A 17,975-nucleotide genomic window follows, 5' to 3' on the forward strand; every position below is an offset into this window, starting at 1 on the left:
TCATGAAATCATTTTATATTTGTTTGGACTTATATTTTAATAACAAACCCTTAAATGATGTTAGAGAACTCACAGTTTATCAGGAAATAAATCATGCTGTTGACATTTAGAGATGTAGCCCCAGTCTTTTTTAAAACAGTCTTATTAAGATAAAATTGATGTACAAAAAACCGCACATGTTTAATGTAAACATTTTTATGAGTTTGGACATATGCATACATTCATTATTACTTTATTAGGTAATACATATCCATTACCTCTCAAAGTTTTCTTGTGCTTGCCCTTTTTTAAAGAAGACTTTACATGTGGTGTATTCTCTTAGCAAAAGTTTAAGTGTATAATACTACATTGTTAACTATAGGTACTGTGTTGCCCCAAATCTTTTGATGTACTTTAGAAAATTGGAAAACCTTAATTGAGGAGTCAGAGGTGGTGGTCATGTGGTAGTATCAATGAACAACTGTCCCCAGTCTAATTCAGACTTTATTGATGTGAACTCCAAGATGTTTGCATTCATTCATTCATCCATCATTTAATCAACAATTTCTTACTGAGCATTTGCCATGTCACAGGCACTATCTAGGGGCAAGATCTAGAAAACTGAATAGAACATCCTGGCTCATAGTTGAGGCGTGTATATAGAGTGTATTATTTAATCAGACACAGAAGGGAAAATAGACTTTGAGAGTGTGACAAAATTTTTCAAGGTGTGTAGTTAACAAGTGGCTGAGTCAGCTTCACCGTGATGGATACCAAGACTATACTTGAACCTTCACTGCCTGCCCAACAACCCCAGAGGGTAAGAAATTAGAAAGTGTCCAAAAGTGTGAAATATGCTACAATACTCATGCCCCACACAAACATAAATGAAGCTGCCTGAAGTTGCCTATTGATTACAGTGCGATTTTATAATACAGACGCAGCCTTCCAAATAAGCCAAGATAAAAGCCAGCTCTTTATAGGACTTATACTCTGGCCAAGGCAAATTGCTGGTCCTTGAAACTATGCTAGAGCTAATAATTATGCCTGTTTTTACAGATGAGAAATAGATCTGGGGGGAAAAAGTAAAGCTTTTCTTTCTTTTTTTCCCCTTTCCCCACCAAAGTCCCACAAAGTGGCAGAGGTAGAATTTTGCCCCAGGCATGTTTGGCCCCAAACTCATACTGCCTTCAACAAATTAGGATCAGTGACTCAGGAAACACGTAAAGATGTGAGGACCTTACAGATAATAGAAAAAATCTGAAAGATTAGGTTTATTACCTGATAGAGTTGCTATTCTTTATTTTGTCAGGTAAGGGGAAATGGATGTGTTTCAACCCTTCATTGTGCCTCCTGAAGCTTCTAAAATTCAGTTCCACATGTCATATTCATCAAGAAACTGAGAAAATAGAGTTTTGCTCATTTTGCTTTTAAGTACACTTGGCTCAAGTTGAAAGTACTTGGCAATGGGTCATTGTGATTTCAAGTAAGAAGTGACTTCTCAGACAGGTTGAGAGAAGTACTGCTGTACTATTGATACTTAGAAATTTCATTGCTGTCTTGGATAGTAGAATGCTGCTGCTGCTGCTGCTAAGTCGCTTCACTCATGTCCAACTCTGTGCGATCCCATAGACGGCAGCCCACCAGGCTCCGCTGTCCCTGGGATTCTCCAGGCAAGAACACTGGAGTGGGTTGCCATTTCCTTCTCCAATGCATGAAAGTGAAAAGTCAAAGTGAAGACGCTTAGTCGTGTCCAACTCTCAGCGACCCCATGGACTGCAGCCGACCAGGCTCCTCCGTCCATGGGATTTTCCAGGCAAGAGTACTGGAGTGGGGTGCCATTGCCTTTTCCGGATAGTAGAATGGGTGTGCTTATTAAATATCCCATTGACAGGAAGTTGGATGTGTTGGCTAATGCCTTGGAAACAAGTTTGAAATTGAAAATGAGCTTAACAATTGGGAGAAGTGGGAAGATAGAAAAGGGTGAAATTCAATAGCTTGAAAAATTGATGGTGGAAAGAAATGTCAATATACTTCACAGTTTCATTAAATTTTTCAAATGTAAGAATATCAGGGCTTTTGGCTCATGGTGGTATTGCCAATGATGATGATGATTATTAAAGGTAACGTCACAAGTTTTCTAGGAAAGAACAGTAAAAATCAATGGAAGAATAATTGATTTTCATGGCTGTGTGAAAGACTAGGTGATTTAAACATTGGTACAGATTTGTCTTGAATGACAGCTTGTGACTGCGTCATGTTTAATCAAGTCTTTCTAGCTATGATAATTAAGTTGAATTCTCTATTCTTTCTTCCCCAGAGGAAGCTATGTGTCTAAAACCAAGTAGTAAGAGAATCCGTTTTAATATTGGACTTTATAGGAAATGTGAGGTTGGGGATCCAAGGTTATGACCAATCCTCTTTTAAAACATGAGGTACATAATCTTAGTGCGTGATAATCATGCAAAAAATGGCAGTTCATACAGATATGCAATGATGTGTATACCAGGACATTTCTGACAGGCTAAATAATAACCATTCATGATTCTCTTTCCTGTATATCTATTTCTAACCATTGAGATGTATAGCAGGTTCTGTTTTATAACTGATCAGGAAGGTAGATCAAATTGCCAACATCCATTGGATCATTGAAAAAGCAAGAGAGTTCCAGAAAAACATCTACTTCTGACTATGCCAAAGCCTTTGACTGTGTGGATCACAACAAACTGTGGAAAATTCTTAAAGAGATGGGAATACCAGACCACTTGATCTGTCTCCTGAGAAATCTGTATGCAGGTCAAGAAGCAACAGTTAGAACTGGACATGGAAAAACAAATGGGTTCCAAATTGGAAAAGGAGTACATCAAGGCTGTATATTTTCACCCTGCTTATTTAATTTATATGCCGAGTACATCATGCTAAATGCTAGGATGGATGAAGCATAAGCTGGAATCAAGATTGCCGGAAGAAATATCAATAACCTCAGACATGCAGATGACACCACCTTTATGGCAGATCAGATCAGATCAGATCAGTCGCTCAGTCATGTCCGACTCTTTGAGACCCCATGAATCGCAGCACGCCATGCCTCCCTGTCCATCACCAACTCCCGGAGTTCATTTAGACTCACATCCATCAAGTAAGTGATGCCGTCCAGCCATCTCATCCTCTGTCGTTCCCTTCTCCTCTTGCCCCCAATCCCTCCCAGCATCAGAGTCTTTTCCAATGAGTCAACTCTTCACATGAGGTGGCCAAAGTACTGGAGTTTCAGCTTTAGCATCATTCCTTCCAAAGAAATCCCAGGGCTGATCTCCTTCAGAATGGACTGGTTGGATCTCCTTGCAGTCCAAGGAACTCTCAAGAGTCTTCTCCAACACCACAGTTCAAAAGCATCAATTCTTCGGCGCTCAGCCTTCTTCACAGTCCAACTCTCACATCCATACATGACCACAGGAAAAACCATAGCCTTGACTAGATGAACCTTTGTTGGCAAAGTAACGTCTCTGCTTTTGAATATGCTATCTAGGTTGGTCATAACTTTCCTTCCAAGGAGTAAGTGTCTTTTAATTTCATGGCTGCAGTCACCATCTGTAGTGATTTAGGAGCCCAGAAAAATAAAGTCTGACACTGTTTCCACTGTTTCCCCATCTATTTCCCATGAAGTGGTGGGACTGGATGCCATGATCTTCGTTTTCTGAATGTTGAGCTTTAAGCCAAATTTTTCACTCTCCACTTTCACTTTCATCAAGAGGCTTTTGAGTTCCTCTTCACTTTCTGCCATAAGGGTGGTGTCATCTGCATATCTGAGGTTATTGATATTTCTCCTGGCAATCTTGATTCAAGCTTGTGTTTCTTCCAGTCCTATGTTTCTCATGATGTACTCTGCATATAAGTTAAATAAACAGGGTGACAATATACAGCCTTGATGAACTCCTTTTCCTATTTGGAACCAGTCTGTTGTTCCATGTCCAGTTCTAACTGTTGCTTCCTGACCTGCATACACATTTCTCAAGAGGCAGATCAGGTGGTCTGGTATTCCCATCTCTTGAAGAATTTTCCACAGTTGATTGTGATCCACACAGTCAAAGGCTTTGGCATAGTCAGTAAAGCAGAAATAGATGTTTTTCTGGAACTCTCTTGCTTTTTCCATGATTCAGCGGATGTTGGCAATTTGATCTCTGGTTCCTCTGCCTTTTCTAAAACCAGCTTGAACATCAGGAAGTTCACAGTTCACATATTGCTGAAGCCTGGCTTGGAGAATTTTGAGCATTACTTTACTAGCGTGTGAGATGAGTGCAATTGTGCGGTAGTTTGAGCATTCTTTGGCATTGCCTTTCTTTGGGATTGGAATGAAAACTGACCTTTTCCAGTCCTGTGGCCACTGCTGAGTTTTTGCAATTTGCTGGCATATTGAGTGCAGCACTTTCACAGCATCATCTTTCAGGATTTGGAATAGCTCAACTGGAATTCCATCACCTCCACTAGCTTTGTTCGTAGTGATGCTTTCTAAGGCCCACTTGACTTCATATTCCAGGATGTCTGGCTCTAGGTCAGTGATCACACCATCATGATTATCTGGGTCCTGAAGATCTTTTTTGTACAGTTCTTCTGTATATTCTTGCCATCTTTTCTTAATATCTTCTGCTTCTGTTAGGTCCATACCATTTCTGTCCTTTATTGAGCCTATCTTTGCATAAAATGTTCCTTTGGTATCTCTGATTTTCTTGAAGAGATCCCTAGTCTTTCCCATTCTGTTGTTTTCCTCTATTTCTTTGCATTGATCGCTGAAGAAGGCTTTCTTATCTCTTCTTGCTATTCTTTGGAACTCTGCATTCAGATGCTTATATCTTTCCTTTTCTCCTTTGCTTTTTGCTTCTCTTCTTTTCACAGCTATTTGTAAGGCCTCCCCGGACAGCCATTTTGCTTGTTTGCATTTCTTTTCCATGGGAATGGTCTTGATCTCTGTCTCCTGTACAATGTCATGAACCTCATTCCGTAGTTCATCAGGCACTGTATCTATCAACGAAGAAGAACTAAAAAGCCTCTTGATGAAAGTGAAAGAGGAGAGTGAAAAAGTTGGCTTAAAAATCAACATTCGCTATTATCTTCTCCAATTCTGAAGGCTGTCTTTTCACCTTGCTAATAGTTTCCTTTGATGTGCAGAAGCTTTTAAGGTTAATTAGGTCCCATTTGTTTATTTTTGCTTTTATTTCCAATATTCTGGGAGGTGGGTCATAGAGGATCCTGCTGTGATGTATGTCAGAGACTGTTTTGCCTATGTTCTCCTCTAGGAGTTTTATAGTTTCTGGTCTTACGTTTAGATCTTTAAACCATTTTGAGTTTATTTTTGTGTATGGTGTAAGAAAGTGTTCTAGTTTCATTCTTTTACAAGTGGTTGACCAGATTTCCCAGCACCACTTGTTAAAGAGATTGTCTTTAATCCATTGTATATTCTTGCCTCCTTTGTCAAAGATAAGGTGTCCATATGTGCGTGGATTTATCTCTGGGCTTTCTATTTTGTTCCATTGACCTATATTTCTGTCTTTGTGCCAGTACCATACTGTCTTGATAACTGTGGCTTTGTAGTAGAGCCTGAAGTCAGGTAGGTTGATTCCTCCAGTTCCATTCTTCTTTCTCAAGATAGCTTTGGCTATTCGAGGTTTTTTGTATTTCCATACAAATTGTGAAATTATTTGTTCTAGCTCTGTGAAGAATGCTGTTGGTAGCTTGATAGGGATTGCAAGAATATACAAGCAACTCCTACAGCTCAACTCCAGAAAAATAAATGACCTAATCAAAAAATGGGCCAAAGAACTAAATAGACATTTCTCCAAAGAAGACATACAGATGGCTAACAAACACATGAAAAGATACTCAACATCACTCAGTATCAGAGAAATGCAAATCAAAACCACTATGAGGTACCATTTCACACCAGTCAGAATGGCTGTGATCCAAAAGTCTACAAGTAATAAATGCTGGAGAGGGTGTGGAGAAAAGGGAACCCTCTTACACTGTTGGTGGGAATGCAAACTAGTACAGCCACTATGGAGAACAGTGTGGAGATTCCTTAAAAAACTGGAAATAGAACTGCCTTATGATCCAGCAATCCCACTGCTGGGCATACACACTGAGGAAACCAGAAGGGAAAGAGACACGGTACCCCAGTGTTCATCGCAGCACTGTTTATAATAGCCAGGACATGGAAGCAACCTAGATGTCCATCAGCAGATGAATGGATAAGAAAGCTGTGGTACATATACACAATGGAGTATTACTCAGCCATTAAAAAGAATACATTTGAATCAGTTCTAATGAGGTGGATGAAACTGGAGCCTATTATACAGAGTGAAGTAAGCCAGAAAGAAAAACACCAATACAGTATACTAACGCATATATATGGAATTTAGAAAGATGGTAACAATAACCCTGTGTACGAGACAGCAAAAGAGACACTGATGTATAGAACAGTCTTATGGACTCTGTGAGAGAGGGAGAGGGTGGGAAGATTTGGGAGAATGGCATTGAAACATGTATACTATCATGTATGAAACGAGTCGCCAGTCCAGGTTCGATGCACGATACTGGATGCTTGGGGCTGGTGCACTGGGACGACCCAGAGGGATGGAATGGGGAGGGAGGAGGGAGGAGGGTTCAGGATGGGGAACACATGTATACCTGTGGCGGATTCATTTTGATATTTGGTAAAACTAATACAATTATGTAAAGTTTAAAAATAAAATAAAATTAAAAAAAAAAGTCAACATTCAGAAAACGAAGATCATGGCATCCAGTCCCATCTCTTCATAGCAAATAGATGGGGAAACAATGGAAACAGTGACAGACTTTATTTTTTTGGGCTCCAAGATCACTGCAGATGGTGACTGCAGCCATGAAATTAAAAGACGCTTGCTCCTTGGAAGAAAAGCTATGACCAATCTAGACAGCATATTCAAAAGCAGAGACATTACTTTGCCATAAAAGGTCCGTCTAGTCAAAGCTATGATTTTTACAGTAGTCATGTATGGATGTGAGAGTTGGACTATAAAGAAAGCTGAGTGCTGAAAAATTGATGCTTTTGAACTGTGGTGTTGGAGAAGACTCTTAAGAGTCTCTTGGACTGCAAGGAGATCCAACCAGTCCATTCTAAAAGAAATCAGTCCTGAATATTCACTGGAAGGACTGATGCTGAAGCTGAAACTCCAGTCCTTTGGCCACCTGATGCAAAGAACTGACTCATTGGAAAAAACCCTGATTCTGGGAAAGATTGAAGGCGGTAGGAGAAGGGGACGACAGAGGATGAGATGGTTGGATGGCATCACTGACTCTTTGGGCATGAGTTTTAGTAAGCTCTGGGAGTTGGTGATGGACAGAGAAGCCTGACCTACTGCAGTCCATGGGGTCACAAACAGTCGGATATGACTGAGCGACTGAACTAAAAAAGGCATAATTTTTTTGGGGGGGGTGGGTAGACCAACAGAAGGGGACAGAATGATGTTTAAGTGTCTATTTTGTGTCAGGACACCTGGGTTGGCTTTGAAATTCTGTGGATAGGATAATTAGGACTAAAATGTGATCAGATTTTTTGTGAGACTCTAAGCATAGGCAGAACTTTATCAAGGCCTAATAACTAAATTTGGCAAAGAGTTTAGAAGGAAGCCCGTCTTCCTCATTTCTGTATGAAGCCCAGAAAGACTCTGGCACTCCAAAAATTATAAGAATTATTATTCAGAATGCTTTCAGTTTCAGATAACAGTAAAAGTTACCCTAAATTGATGAAAGCAAAAAAAATACGTGTATTAGGTCTCATAATAGAAGTATTTAGGACTGTATCTTCTGGCTGCAGGCATAGTTGGATCCAGAGGCTCAAATGAGGTCATCACTGCTTGATATCTCTCTATCCCTCCAACCTGGCTCTTTTCTGTATTGAATGTCTACTCAGATGTCTTAGTTTGACTTCTCGGTGATGGCAGGGTGGCTGCCAGCACTTTTAGATTTTTCTTTTAATCCCTTATTTTCATCTAGGGTTATTACAAAAGTGTTGGGTCTGACTCTTAACTACTCTGAAAGGGGTCACGTGCTGGTATCATAGTCATGCAGCCAAACTACCCAGATTGATGGTGATGGAGACATGGCTCACCAAAGGCCTAGGAGCTACTGTTCCTAGAGGTGGAAGCCAGCATCATCAACAAATGAATGTCCACCAAAGAAGTGAGCTTTGAGGGATATAGAGACATGACCGTGTGCTTGTATATAAGGCTTCACATGATGGATATGGACTCCAGGGAACTAAGACCTCCCCAGATGTCTCCTCAGGCAGGAACATGGACTAAGGGGAAGCAGAAAGAGACATGGATGTTGTGGTGGGTGTGCCTCACAAACTAGGATATGTCCCTTTAAGGTCTCTAAGAAGGAAGGGGGGGTTCTTTGAGGGGAAATTAATTTCTGGCAATTAGAGTAACGGGGACTGGCACTAGGAGAAATTGGTCATTGTAAGAAAATGTAGCTCTGGTTTGCAGTTACAGGCTGATGAAGTGCATAGAATTTGGATCGCAACACAGTTCTTTTTGTGGGATTTAGTGTGAAATAAATTGATCATATATGGATGAAGTACTTGCAGAAGGGGAGGAGACATAGACCCAGAAAGCTATTTCCTCTTGAGAATTGTTGATGAGACAATTTGATGACTATGTGAAATGATGCTAATTTTGACACTAAGACCTGGGATGATTTGCAATTTCCTTATACTTGATCTGAAATTATTAGAATGGTAATAGCTCAAAGTTTATTGCTATGTACTAGGCACCATTCTAAGCACTTTTCATGAATTATCTTAATTGGATTCTTGTGGTAACTCTAGGTGTAGATAATATTGTTATTACCATATATGTATGGGGAAACTGTCATACAGACAGTCTAAATCCTGTCCTGGACCAGGACCCCCATGGCTGGTAAGTAGCAGAACCAAGACAGAAACTTCAGACTGTCTAATTCTAGCACCCAGGCTCTTAATCAAGCCATGTATTCTCTCCAGGAGAACAAAGGCAGGCTTGCTGCTTGTGGATATAAATCTGCTGAGGCTAGAATGGGGCAGGGGTTTCATTCTTTGTCTTCTCTTCCTTTCTCCCTCCTTTTCTTCTTCAATCCTTCTTCCCTCCCTTCCTTCCTTCACTCTCTTCTCCCTTCCTCTTCCCTTTCGGTCTCTTTTTCTTATTATTCATTGGCCTGAAAACTCGGCACAGTTTCCTACACTGAAGCTGTACCTACCCTCTCCCCAGTTATGAAATAGATTGACCCTTCCTTGGATACCTACATATTTCAGACTTCTGCATGGGAAGTATAAAGGCTCATTCTTACATAAAATTAGAGTGACATATTAATGTAGCATGAAATGGGATCATCTTGTTCAACTCCCACCTTTTGAACTCTTGATGTATTTTGCTATTTTTCATTTGCGGCAGTACGTGTTTCTCACTGTAACTCATTCTGGGGGCACTTCAGGTTTGGAGACTAATGGGCACTTACAGCAGCCTGCCTGCATGTGTTCCAAACACAGATGCCTTTGGGCAATTGCTTGTGGAAAGAAGGGTCGGTGTACCTAAAGGCTTTAAACTAGTACAATATGACAAGTTTAATGGAGACTTTAACCTCTTCAAACTGTCGAAGTTTCTTGTAAGCCAAGAACAGAAGTCCTTTTACAACTGCCTGGTCATCTGATGTCCAGAGATATATCCCCTCAGTTTCAGAAGTACACAGAGGAGGCTTAGTAGATAAAGAATCCACCTGCCAATGCAAGAGATCTAAGAGACACGGGTTGATCTTTGGGTCAGGAAGATCCCCTGGAGGAGGGCATGGCAATTCACCCTAGTATTCTTGCCTGGAGAATCCCATGGACAGAGGAGCCTGGTGGGCTATGGTCCAAGGGTTGCAGGGAGTCAGACACAACTGAGCAACTTACACGCACACACGAGGAGAAGCAGACCATAGAGCAAAGGTCTCCAAATCACTCCCCAAAGGATGCAATTTTTTACTTGAAAAAGGGTGTGGAGGGGTTCAAGCCTCCACATATGGCTCTTGTAAGGATTAGGAATCACGACACAGGCATGCACCCAACAAATGGCGGTTATTGTCATTTTTCTAGGAGTAGAGTATGAGTGAGTCATGCAGATCTGAGTTAAATTCTATCTCTGAGGTGTTCAGGTTTTTACAGATTTGGTTTCCTATTAGTGTCAGGGAGATAATAGTATCAATAGTATCTATTTCAGAGATCAGCAAACTTTTTGTAAAGGAGTAGGTAGTAGTTATTTTAATATTTAGTATTTAGGTCCATGTTGTGACTATTCAATTCTGCTGTGGTAGTATAAATGCAGAAATAGATAATATATAATCAAATGGCCACAGTATGTCCCCAGTAAACTTTATTTATAGGCACTGGAATTTGAACTTCATATAGTTTTAATGTGTCGTGAAATGTTATTTTCTGTTTGAATTTTCCCCCTCAACTATTTAAAAACATAAAAAACATTCTTCACTTGCAGGCTGTACAAAAACAGGTGCAGGCAGCAGGCTGGCTTTGGCCCATAGGCCATACTTTGCCAGGCTTGTATTTATTTCATTGTGTAAGAATGAAATACTATGTATTATATGAAGTGTTTAATGCTTGGCACTGGCATTAAATAAATTGTAGCAGTTATTTGGTAAATTTTTTTTGCTGTTTTTAATTGTGCTTAAAGCTTTTAGATTTTTTAAAGAAAAATCCAAATGTGTAACAAATAGTAAAAAATAAAGACCACTCATCAATTACTTGCATCCCTCACCCCTCCCCCATCAAAAAAATAAGTCTGTTTTTTTCATCCTTGAATCTGAAGTGTCTGTGGCTTCTTTTAACCAATAAAATGTGTCAGAAGAGATATTGGGCAGTTTCTAAGGTTAGACGGCCATGGGGGTTTTGTAGCATTCACTTTTGTTAGGAAATTCTTGGATTCTACATGAAGCCTTTGTTCCCATGGTGGATTATGAGACTATATGAGAAGAGGCCCCAGATCCCCAGACTTCTCAGCTTGACCACCTGAGTTTCAGGCCAGCTGACATTATCTGAGGCAGAGATGAGTCATCCCAGGTGAGCCTTGCTCAAATAGCCAGCCCACAAAATCATGAGCAATTAAATAATTATTTTAAACTACTGTATTCTGGAGTGGTTTTAGTTCAGTTCAGTCACTCAGTCATGTCTGACTCTTTGCGACCCCATGAACCGCAGCACACCAGGCCTCCCTGTCCATCACCAACTCCTGGAGTTCACCTACATTCATGTCCATTGAGTCGGTGATGCTATCCAACCATCTCATCCTCTGTCGTCCCCTTCTCCTCCCACCCTCAATCTTTCCAAGCATCAGGGTCTTTTCAAATGAGTCAGCTTTTCGCGTTATGCAGCAAAACTAACTGATATGAGATGCTACTTGTATCACAAAGGAAAACATTGAAGGTTGCAGTAAATCTGGACACTTGAGCTGAATCTTTTCCCATCTGGTCTAGTTCAGACAAAGCATCCTGAAAAGCAGAAGAGGACTAAGAAGAAGGTGCACAGTAGCAGAAAAGGCATTCCAGGGCGTGAGAAGTGGACAAAGGGATATTCTGGCTAAAGTGAGCACCATTTTGTCACAAGTGTTTGCAAACTGTAGGACTAATTGTGTAGGCAACAAGTAAGAAAAATATGGTTGTATAAGATGTTCTAACTTTGAGTTGGCATTGTGCATACATTTCAGGCTATGAAAGGCATTGAAAACTTGAATAGCCATATCTGACTTAAATTATGAGTATGCTGTACATATGAATCTTTTTTTTTTCATTGCATTATAGTTAAAAAATCAAACTGGGCATACATGGGAACTATGGCAGATGTGAGGAGATGAGGATATGATGAAAACAGAAGCATCACAAGTGCAGACTGGAACGTAGAGTATACCTTTGGGAGATAAAAAAGCATTGTAGCTTTGGAGAGAGCATAATTCAAAGACCTGAAGCTCCAGGGGAAGTAATTAAGGAATAATATTATTCTCCAGCATCCCTAACTCATGTTTACACGATATGGCACCAGGCTGGAATTTGGAGTCCTTGACTGTTATCTTAAGTGTCAGTCACTCAGTCTCGTGTCCAGCTCTTTGTGACCCCGTGGACTGTAGCCCACCAGGCTTCTCTGTCCATGTAATTCTCCGGGCAGAATACTGGAGTGGATTGCTATTTCCTTCTTCAGGGCATCTTCCTGACCCAGGGATTGAACCTGGGTCTCCTGCATTGCAGGCTGAGTCTTTACCGACTGAGCCAGGAGGGAATGGTCATCTCACTCTTAACTATGTCGGCTGCCATCTTGTTTATCCCATTGTTGAATCCCGGGGATTCTGTTCCTCTCATTTTAATCATTTGTTATGTGGAAGCATCCAAACCAGTTTACTTACTTTTACCTCAAGCTCTTTAACTCGTGAAATAACAATAAAATATTCCTCGCTACCTCTCAGGAGCAGACAAAGGGCTGGATTGGTATCTGTTCAGTACTAGTGAATGGTAAGACATACTGCTATTTATGTCATTGGTTCATGAAGTAAATAATTAGTGCTGAGCGTCCTTCTGGATGCAGGAGAGAGAGAGAGAGCAATGATTCCAGACTTCAGGAACTTTACAGTTTATAATTTATTTAACAAATATTTATTCAACAACTTAGTACTATGTTTTAGTTCTCTAACTGGAGTTTCAAAATAGGTTTGCAACTTGACTAATGGGCACAAAATGTTAAGTTTCACTGGTGCTTATTTTTCCCTTCTTCATAAAGACAAGAAGGGATTTTTTGTTTTTTTAACAACCAAAGCCTAATCTACAATCAGCCATATTGGCAAAACAGCATAGATTTTCCTCAAAATCTTTTTTATTATTTTTTCCCTCCCTCATCCTTTCCAAGTGCCTCTGAACAGCTCTTCTCCTGCTGTGTCTGAAATGTGAGAGAGATAGCCAGTCTAATTCTATCTATAAAGCCATTTCCCTGCGTTCCCCTCAGACTTTATGCAGCACTATAAATCTCACATAATGTGTCCAGGTTAGCAGAGTTACTTAAAAGAGTGGACAGTCAGTGAAGCACATTTATTAACATCATATGTAACAGGGTTGTAACTGCACAGTAACTTCTATTTAGTCAAAAATGTGGGGAAAAAGTGCTGCTGAGGTCTACGGGTCAGACTATGGACCAGCGAGGTAAGTTATGTACCCAAATAGCTCTTGTGTATCATAAGATGGAAGTTAATAAACCATCTTTAAACTGTACACTATCCATTAGAAGAAATGAATCTATTATGTCCTGTCTTTGGAATGGCATAATAATGACTCACTGAAACACACACACACACACACACACACACACACATTTCTGAGAAGCTTCCTGGCTGCTCTCAACAAAAGCTTTTCTGCCATATGTGACACAAGGCAGGCCATTTAGGAAAAAGAAAAGGCTTTTTAAGTTGGATAGGAACTGATGGGATGTTGGCACCAAGAAAATTGTAGATCATAACTTGTCATTTCCATCCTACAGCGGTAAGTGTCTTTGGTTGGGTAACTTAGTGAGGTAGTTAAGTACTTATTACAACACAGCGCTGTGCTGAAATAACCTGTTTGTGTATCTGCCTCCCTCCCTGGGCTGTGAACCTTTTGGGGGCAAGTGTTGTTTCTTATTCATCTTTATGTTTCCAATTACTCAAGACATGAATGTACTTAAATTCACTGTAGCTCTCCTTAGTCTGATTTCTGTTTTCTTTTCTTTCCTGGCCCCTGTGGTGACAGGTACTATGTCTCATGCACTGTGGGATCCTAATTCCAACGTGAAGTATCTTTCCTGTAAGAAGGGAGACATAATTATGTGTTGCCTCAAGTTAAATGTATATCTATCAGTAAAATCTTTGCAAAGAGAAGAGACAGTTCTTTCTTTTGATGGCACCAAGAAAGGGGAAAGCTGATCTTGGTCTCTAGAACAAGTAATAGTAATAAAAGCATGCCTCACAAGATGACCTCTAAATGCCCTTGGTAGATGACACTGTAGAGGAAACTCATGGACTCTGAGTTCTAAGCTCACTTACTTTTCCCCAAGTCCTCCCCTTTCTTTCCCTGGTTGCAGGATTTTGACAACTTGTTCCCTTCTCTGTACTCAGTTGCACCAATGAGCACCATGTTGTGAAATTCTGATACATGAGACAGCAAAGCATGCAACAGGATAAAATTTGATTATTCATGTGAAAGAGAGATTCTTTGTGCTGCTAAGAGATATTTCCTATAAAGTCCTATAAATAAGCCCCGTAGCATGTTTATAATGCTTAATTTAATGCAGATTTACATAAAACATCCCCAAAATATATATATTGGGTAATACATATAGGCTTGTATATGCATACAGGGTAATGTACAGGCCTGATGTTTTCTAATATGCTCTCTAAAAGCATGATAAAAACATGACTGGTGCTTCTGTTAAAATACACCAAAGCAGGGCGACATCTTGGGAAGTTACTGCTAAGATCGTAGAAGAAAGATAGAAAGCCAGCAAGTGTAAGAGAGAGTACAGCCAGGCAGAGGATCTATTTTCATCATCATCTAGGGAATTACTGAGAATGCATTTTAAGGTTAGACTTTGCTAAAGAAAAAAAATCAGTAGTGGTTACTCAGAATATTTTTGTGCTGAAATTGTGTTTCTACTTGGCATTTCTTTGCCTTCTGCCCTGTTTTTTCCCTTTTCATTTTTTAGGTTGGGAGAAGGAAATGGCAACCCACTATAGTATTCTTGCCTGGAAAATCCCATGGATGGAGGAGCCTGGGAGGCTACAGTCCGTGGGGTCGCAAAGAGTTGGACATGACTCAGCGACTTCACTTTTGTTCTTTCACAAGTGCTAAGCAGCTGCTAGGTGTGTTACTTTCTAGGAACATACCATGAGGTTCTTGTGTTCAGGAATTGTAACAGAGTTTTCTGCATTGTGAATGTAGAGAGGAGGCGCCGGTGAAACTAACTGATCCATTAGTGAAAGTGAAAGGTTAGTTGCTCAGTCCTATCCAGCTCTTTTCAACCCATGGTCTGAGGTCTGCCAGGCCGGCTCCTCTGTCCATGGGATTCTCCAGGCAAGAATACTGGAGTGGGTTGCCATGCCCTCCTCCAGGGGATCTTCCCCATCCAGTGATCAAACCCAGGTCTCCCACATTGCAAGTGGATTCTTTATGGTCTGAGCCAACAGGGAAGCCCAGGTAAAGACCTCAGATTCTTATATATCATTAGAGGGGTAAAAGGTTCTCCCAACTCTCACTTCTCCTCTAATGGAAATTGAATTTTCCTCCAATAAAGACTTCCCTGGTGGCTCAGATGGTAAAAACATCTGCCTACAATGCAGGAGAGCTGGGTTTGATCCCTGGGTTGGGAAGATCCCCTGGAGAAGGAAATGGCAGCCCACTCCAGTATTCTTGCCTGGAAAATCCCATGGACAGAGGAGCCTGGCAGGCTGCAGTCCATGGGGTCGCAAAGAGTGGGACACGACTGAGTGACTTCACTTTCACTTTCACTTCAGAGAAAATGTAACTAAGAGAAATAAATGGACCATTTTTTACCCTAGTGTTATGAAATATAATTTATGCCTGCTACACATACCTTGGGGCTTCCCAGATGGCGCTAGTGGTAAAGGATCCACCTCCCAACACATGAGAAATAAGAGACATGTGTTCAGTCCCTGGGTTGGGACGATCCCCTGGAGGAGGAAATGGCAACCCACTCCTCTGTTCTTGCCTGGAGAATCCCATGGACAGAGGAGTTTGGCAGGCTATGGTCTATAGGGTCACAAAGAGTTGGACACAACCGAATCAATTTAGCATGCACACACAAATACATTTGTAAAACATTCAATACAATGGCTAAAAGATGATTCGTTAGTAGATTATTTCTATTATTCTTAATTAATAAATCAGTTACAGTGAGCTCAGTCAGTCAGTTCAGTTCAGTCACTCAGTCGTGTCTGACTCTTTGTGACCCCATGAATCGCAGCACGCCAGGCCTCCCTGTCCATCACCAACTCCCGGAGTTCACTCAGACTCATGTCCTTCGAGTCAGTGATGCCATCCAGCTATCTCATCCTCTGTCATCCCTTTCTCCTCCTGCCCCCAATCCCTTCCAGCATCAGAGTCTTTTCCAATGAGTCAACTCTTCGCATGAGGTGGCCAAAGTACTGGAGTTTCAGCTTTAGCATCATTCCTTCCAAAGAAATCCCAGGGCTGATCTCCTTCAGAATGGACTGGTTGGATCTCCTTGCAGTCCAAGGGACTCTCAAGAGTCTTCTCCAACACCACAGTTCAAAAGCATCAATTCTTTGGGGCTCAGCTTTCTTCACAGTGAGCTCAAGTCCTTTGTAAAAACAAAAGTGTTAGTCACTCAGTGTTGTCTGATTCTTTGTGACCCCATGGTCTATAGCCCACCAGGCTCCTCTGTCCATGGGATTCTCCAGGTAAGAATACTAGAGTGGGTAGCCATTCCGAAGCTGAAGCTCCAATATTTTGGCCACCTGATGTGAACAGCTGACTCACTGGAAAAGAGCTTGAGGCTAGGAAAGATTGAAGGCAGAAGGAGAAGAGGGTGTCAGAGGATGAGGTGGCTGTACAGCATCACTGATGGAATGGGCGTGAACTTGGGCTAACTCTGAGAGATGGTGAGGGTCAGGGAGGCCTGGCATGCTGCAGTCCATGGGGTCACTGAGAGTCAGACACGACTGGGAGACTGAACTGCAACAATAGCCATTCCCTTCTCCAGGGGATTTTTCCAACTCAGGGATGAAACCAAGGTCTCCTGCCTTGCAGGCAAATTCTTTACTGTCTGAAGCAGCAGGAAAGCCTGAAATTCTTTTGTAAAGAAAGATAAAAATGCTACTTTATAAAGTTGTTCTGAGAATTCAAAGAAAATTAGAAATACCTGTAAAGGTGATTACTGTGTAATATACTGACTTATAAAAGGTAGTCTATAAGCTGGAGCTAGTCTTAACATTTATGTGTATTTTTTTTATTACACTTTTTATTTAGAAGCTGGTGTATAAAGTTCTGGAAGAAAATCACACCACACAGTGTGTTCTGTAGCTTACTTGCTTACTGAATTAATTATCAGTATGAAATCCAGTGAACAAGGGGATGTGAGTTTTCTTTTTCATTTGGATAATTCAACTATATTCTTTTCACACGCTTTCTTCACTTCCTCTTAGTTAGCATTTCTTGTTTTATTTGTGGGGAAATAGGATCTTGTCCTTTGCTTTTTCTTACTGTCCTTCATGGGTATGCCATGAGCATTATAATAATGCCTCACAAAAATACTAAGTCCTTTTTCTTAGTCTGAAGTCATGGGCTTCTGTTTCTGTAGGTTGAGTGGATCAAACAGATTTGGGTCCTGCCAAGATGAGAGGTTCAGAGTGGAAACTTCTGAGCTTCAGCAACACTCTGATCCTGTTTCTTTCTACAAAGAATGATTGGTCCTGAACCATGGAAGGAGATGACTGGATGTGGTATTAACTCCTTCCAGAAAGGATCCATAATCTGGGATGCTACACTCCAGGACCACCGATGCTGCTAATTCCTGGTTCCTGTAACACGGCTGTGCATGTCAGAGGCTGGAGCTGTTTGCAGTGTATGGGAGAAACTATCTAATTGTATAGTAGGTGCAGTAAAGCATGTTATATGATATAAATTTGAGTCAAGAAATATATTAGAGGTAAGCAGGGGCATTCCTGCAGCCTGCACAAATAAGTCATCCAAATTGATAGTACTATTTAAGTATTTTAAAGTCAACTAGTAATTTATGAATCCTTTCTGGTAAAGAGATTCATGCAATATAGATAAAATCAAAGTTACTTTTGAACATCATTGGAAATTTCAGTCTCCTCCCCTAAGGCAACTACTGTTACCATATTGTTACTTACCTTTGGGATATTCAAGTGTGTGTGTGTGTGTGT

The 17,975-nt window shown here is 40.8% G+C and overlaps 1 long non-coding RNA gene across 2 annotated transcripts in view; it reads left to right on the plus strand.

Annotated features, from left to right (window-relative positions):
* Positions 1-17,975, plus strand: part of LOC123329712 — a 439,709-nt gene that overhangs the window by 226,951 nt on the left and 194,783 nt on the right. Inside the window, exon 4 of one of the 2 annotated variants that reach the window (XR_006545246.2) lies at positions 17,387-17,936. The exons of the other annotated variant lie outside the window; for it this stretch is intronic. This is a non-coding gene — a long non-coding RNA (uncharacterized LOC123329712). Of the gene's footprint in view, positions 1-17,386; positions 17,937-17,975 lie in introns of those variants that run through there. 2 annotated transcript variants of the gene reach the window in all.

Source organism: Bubalus bubalis, chromosome 16 (genome assembly GCF_019923935.1).
Source record: "Bubalus bubalis isolate 160015118507 breed Murrah chromosome 16, NDDB_SH_1, whole genome shotgun sequence".
Lineage (NCBI taxonomy): Eukaryota > Metazoa > Chordata > Mammalia > Artiodactyla > Bovidae > Bubalus > Bubalus bubalis.